At 43.6% G+C, this 5,511-nt stretch overlaps 1 non-coding gene across 1 annotated transcript; it reads left to right on the top strand.

The window, feature by feature from the left end:
• Positions 1-5,073: 5,073 nt before the first annotated feature.
• Positions 5,074-5,180, top strand: LOC141675736 (small nucleolar RNA R71). Its single transcript, XR_012556372.1, has one exon. It is a non-coding gene; the product is annotated as a small nucleolar RNA R71 (small nucleolar RNA).
• The last annotated feature ends 331 nt before the right edge of the window (positions 5,181-5,511 follow it).

The following is a 5,511-nucleotide window of genomic DNA, read 5'->3' as shown; positions in this document are numbered from 1 at the left end:
TTTTGTGTGTTTTGTTTTTGTTTTTTTTTCTGAACTGTAAAAAAATTTCTGGTACTCGACCCCTGAGCGGTCGCTCAGCAAAACTGAGCGGGCGCTCAGCTTGCTGCGCGGTCGCTCAGCAAAGCTGAGCGGGCGCTCAGCTTGCTGCGCGGTCGCTCAGCAAAGCTGAGCGGGCGCTCAGGGGGTCACTGGAATTTTTTTTTTCAGCCCCTGTTTTCTGATTTTTTTGTGTTTTTGGATAGGTTATTAACTTCTAAGGGTTCCTGTAACAACAATTCATGGGTTGCCTCCCACGCAGCGCTTCTTTTTCGTCATTAGCTTGACATTTCGTACTCTTCTCAAGTAGTCAACAAAATAGCACTAACCACTTCTCGGTTTGCCATGTCCCCATAGTAGTGCTTCAACCGCTGACCGTTAACCTTGAATGCTTGGTCCGGATCATTCTCAAAAATTTCCACCGCTCCATGTGGAAACACAGTTTTGACAATAAAAGGTCCAGACCACCTTGATTTTAACTTCCCAGGAAAAAGTCGGAGCCGAGAGTTGAATAAGAGAACTTGTTGCCCTGACACAATTAACTTTGGATGTAGCTTCCTATCGTGCCACCTCTTCACCTTTTCCTTATACATTTTGTTATTTTCGTACGCTTGAAGTCGAAATTCATCAAGTTCATTAAGCTGAAGCATTCTTTTCTTACCAGCTGCATCTAAATCCAGGTTCAACTTCTTCAATGCCCAGTAGGCCTTATGCTCAAGCTCCGCAGGTAGATGACATCCCTTACCGTACACCAACTGAAACGGTGACATCCCAAGTGGAGTTTTGTATGCTGTTCTGTAAGCCCAAACAGCTTCATCGAGCTTTAAAGACCAATCCTTCCTTGACGGACAAACAACCTTCTCTAGAATGCGCTTTATCTCTCTGTTAGACACTTCCGCTTGACCATTTGTTTGCGGATGATAGGCAGTAACTACTCGATGATTCACACTATAACGCTGCATCATAGAAGTGAACTTACGGTTGCAAAAATGCGATCCTTCATCACTTATGATTACCCGAGGTGTGCCAAACCTTGTGAAAATTTGCTTATGAAGAAAATTTAGCACTGCCTTTGCATCATTTGTCGGTAAAGCTTTAACTTCGACCCATTTTGAGACATAATCGACTGCCAGCAAGATGTACTGATTATTGCAAGACGAGATAAGAGGCCCCATGAAATCGATTCCCCACACATCAAAGACCTCGACTTCAAGCATCACATTTAATGGCATCTCATCCTTCCTTGACAAATTTCCCACTCTTTGGCAACGATCACACCTTAAAACAAACTGATGAGCATCTTTGAACAAAGTAGGCCAGAAAAAACCTGCTTGCAGAATACGAGCTGCCGTCTTCTCACCGCCATAGTGTCCACCATAAACCGTGGAATGGCAGTCTCGTAATATCCCCTCCGTCTCACAGAACGGGATATATCTCCTGATGATCTGGTCAGCTCCCTGTCTAAACAAATATGGTTCATCCCACATATACCACTTCACCTCATGCAGAAACTTCTTCTTTTGAGCGGATATCAAATTAGGAGGCATTATATTGCTGACGAGATAGTTTACAATATCTGCAAACCATGGTTCTTCCTCCTGAATTGCAAACAACTGCTCATCCGGAAAAGATTCATTGATTAACGTCCTATCTTGTGAAGTAGAATCGGGATTCTCCAACCTAGAGAGATGGTCAGCTACTTGATTCTCAGTACCTTTTCTATCTTTGATCTCTAACTCAAATTCCTGAAGTAAAAGTACCCAACGAATGAGTCTCGGCTTCGAATCCTTCTTGGAAACCAGATAGCGAATAGCTGCATGATCAGTGAATACTGTTACTTTCGTACCAAGCAGATAAGATCGAAATTTCTCAAAACCAAAGACTATAGCCAAAAGCTCCTTCTCAGTAGTGGTGTAGTTCAATTGGGCACCATTTAAAGTCTTACTCGCATAGTAGACCACATGGAAGAGATTTTTCTTGCGTTGTCCCAGAACCGCCCCTACCGCATAATCACTTGCATCACACATCATCTCAAACGGTTCTGTCCAATCTAGTGCTGTAATAACTGGTGCAGTGATCAAACTCTTCTTGAGAGTCTCGAATGCTGCCAAACATTCATCATCAAATTTGAAAGGCACATCTTTTTCAAGCAAATTGCACAACGACTTAGATATCTTTGAAAAGTCCTTGATGAATCGCCGATAAAAACCCGTATGACCAAGAAAACTACGGATTCCTTTCACAGAATTAGGTGGGGGAAGATTTTCAATGACTCCCACCTTGGCCTTGTCCACCTCCAGACCCTTGCTAGAGACCTTATGCCCAAGGATAATGCCTTCACGCACCATAAAATGACATTTCTCCCAATTGAGCACCAAATTAGTTTCCACGCATCTTTTGAGTACGGCGCGCAGATTATTCAAACATTCATCATATGAGTGTCCAAAGACGGAGAAGTCATCCATGAACACTTCGACGTTATTTCCAATCATGTCAGAGAATATAGCCATCATACATCTCTGAAAGGTGGCTGGGGCGCCACATAACCCAAACGAAACTCTGCGAAAAGCAAACGTGCCAAATGGACAAGTGAAGGTAGTCTTTTCCTGATCCTCTGGTGCAATACAAATCTGATTATACCCGGAATAACCATCCAGAAGACAAAAATACTCATGACCCGCCAATCTGTCAAGCATCTGATCAATAAATGGAAGAGGGAAGTGATCCTTCCTTGTGGCTTTGTTCAATTTTCTATAATCCATGCATACTCTCCATCCTGTAACTGTTCGAGTAGGGATGAGCTGATTCTTTTCATTTGCGACCACAGTGATACCTCCCTTCTTAGGTACACATTGTACGGGGCTCACCCACGAGCTGTCAGAAATAGGATAAATGATGCCTGCATCTAGCCATTTCAGAATTTCTTTCTTCACCACCTCCTTCATGATGGGATTCAGTCTTCGCTGCTGTTCCACAGTTGGCTTACTACCTTCCTCTAGCAGAATTTTATACATGCAATATGAAGGACTTATCCCCTTGATGTCTGCTATGGTCCATCCTATAGCCGATTTGAATTCTCTCAAAATCCTTAAGAGCTTGTCTTCCTCACTACCTGAAAGGTCAGATGAAATAATAACAGGTAACGTAGATGAATCACCTAAAAAAGCATACCTCAAGTGCTCAGGTAATGGCTTGAGCTCCAAGGTAGGTGCTTCCTCTATTGATGGTTTGAGCTTCCCTTCAGCGTTCTTAAGGTTAGAAGTACCAAGAGATTCAAATGGTATGTCCAGCTTTCGCTTCCAGGGAGAAGCGTTCAGATATTATAATTGCTCGTTGCTATCTTCATCATCGCTGTCAAAATCCCCCACTAAGGCCTTTTCCAATGCATCAGACATTAGCATGTGATCGAGTTCCGAAGTAACCGCAGAATCAATCACATCCAATTTTAAGCACTCCTCATCTTCTGTAGGGAATTTCATTGTCTTGAATACGTTGAAGGTCACATCCTGATCTTGGACCCGCATAGTAAGTTCACCTTTTTGCACATCTATCAAGGTACGGCCAGTAGCCAAGAAAGGCCTTCCCAAGATTATGGGAATCTTCTTATCTTCCTCAAAATCCAGAATAACAAAATCTGCAGGAAAGAAGAGCTTATCCACCTTGACGAGCACATCCTCAACTGTGCCCCTTGGGTAAGTAATGGAACGGTCAGCCTATTGTAGCGACATGTATGTGGGTTTTGGATCAGGCAGATCCAGCTTTTTAAAGATCGACAACGGCATCAGATTAATGCTTGCTCCCAAATCACAAAGGCACTTGTCAAAAGTCAGATTGCCAATGGTGCAAGGAATGGTGAAGCTTCCTGGATCTTTCAGTTTTGGTGGTAACTTTTGCTGCAGAACAGCGCTGCATTCTTCCGTGAGAGCAACGGTTTCAAGGTCATCCAGTTTCACCTTCTTTGAAAGAATAGTCTTCATAAACTTCGCATAACTAGGCATTTGTTCAAGAGCCTCAGCGAAAGGTATATTGATGTGAAGTTTCTTGAACACCTCCAGAAACTTCCCGAACTGTCTATCCAGCTTTTGTTGCTGCAATCTCTTAGGAAAAGGTGGTGGAGGATAAAGCTGTTTCTCCCCTGTATTAGCCTCAGGCAGAGTGTGTTCAACAGTAGTCTTCTTTGGTTCCGCCGCTTTCTCCTTTTGCTTAGATTCTTCATCTCTAATTTCAGCTTCTACTTCTTTTGCCTTTTCAGAATCAGCTACTTTTCTAGACCTTAAGGTAATAGCCTTGACTTGCTCTTTAGCTTCCTTCCTGCCTGGTACTTCTGTGTCACTGGGAAGAGTGCCAGGTTGACGATTGAGCACTGCATTGGCTAATTGACCGATTTGATTTTCCAAGGTCTTGATAGAAACCGCCTGACTCTTGTACAACAGCTTAAGTTCCTCAAAATCAGCACTAGTAGGTGCAGCTGCACTTCCCTGTTGAGGATATGATTGCCTTGTAGCATACTGTTGTGGTTGCTGGAATCCAGGTGGGTTAAACTGTTTACTCACTCCTTGCTGATATGGTGGCTGAATAGCATTCTGATTATTCCCCCAGCTGAAATTTGGATGATTTCTGTTGTTAGGATGATAGGTCGCTGGCACAGGCTGCTGTTGTCGCTGATAATTATTCACATACTGAACATATTCGTTGATAAGAGAACACTGATCCGTAGCATGAGAACCTGCACAAAGCTCACAAACCATAGCTATTTGATTAACTCCATACGTAGCCAGATAATCAACCTTCATTGATAGCGCTTGGAGCTGGGCTGCAATAGCGGTGGCTACATCAACTTCCAGAATACCTGCTACCTTGCCTGACGTCATCCTCTGAGTTGGGTTTTGATGTTCATTTGCAGCCATCGTCTCTATAAGATTATACGCCTCAGTATAGCTTTTAGCCCATAAGGCGCCTCCAGCTGCTGCATCGAGCATGGGCCGAGATTGGGCCCCCAAACCATTATAGAAACCAGTGATCACCATCCAATCCGACATTCCATGATGTGGACATTTTCTCAACATTTCCTTGTAGCGTTCCCAAGCCTCGCACATAGATTCTGTAGGTTGCTGCGCAAACTGAGTAAGAGCACTCCTCATGGCAGCAGTCTTTGCCATCGGATAAAACTTCACCAGAAACTTTTGCGCAAGATCTTGCCACGTAGTGATGGACCCAGCTGGTTCAGAATGTAACCAGTCTTTAGCCTTATCCCTTAGTGAGAATGGGAAAAGCCTCAACTTGATAGCCTCATCAGTCACGCCATTATACTTAAAAGTGCTGCAGATCTCGACAAAATTCCTTATATGCATGTTGGGGTCTTCAGTTGCCGCTCCTCCAAAAGAAACAGAATTCTGCACCATCTGAATAGTGCCCGGCTTGATTTCAAAGGTGTTAGCTTGAATAGCCGGATGAAGGATGCTTGACTGAATGTCA

The sequence above is a fragment of the Apium graveolens genome, chromosome 7 (genome assembly GCF_009905375.1).
Source record: "Apium graveolens cultivar Ventura chromosome 7, ASM990537v1, whole genome shotgun sequence".
NCBI classification, from domain to species: Eukaryota; Viridiplantae; Streptophyta; class Magnoliopsida; order Apiales; family Apiaceae; genus Apium; species Apium graveolens.
The sequence above is the reverse complement of the archived record's forward strand: the minus strand, read 5'-3'. Positions and strand labels throughout refer to the sequence as shown.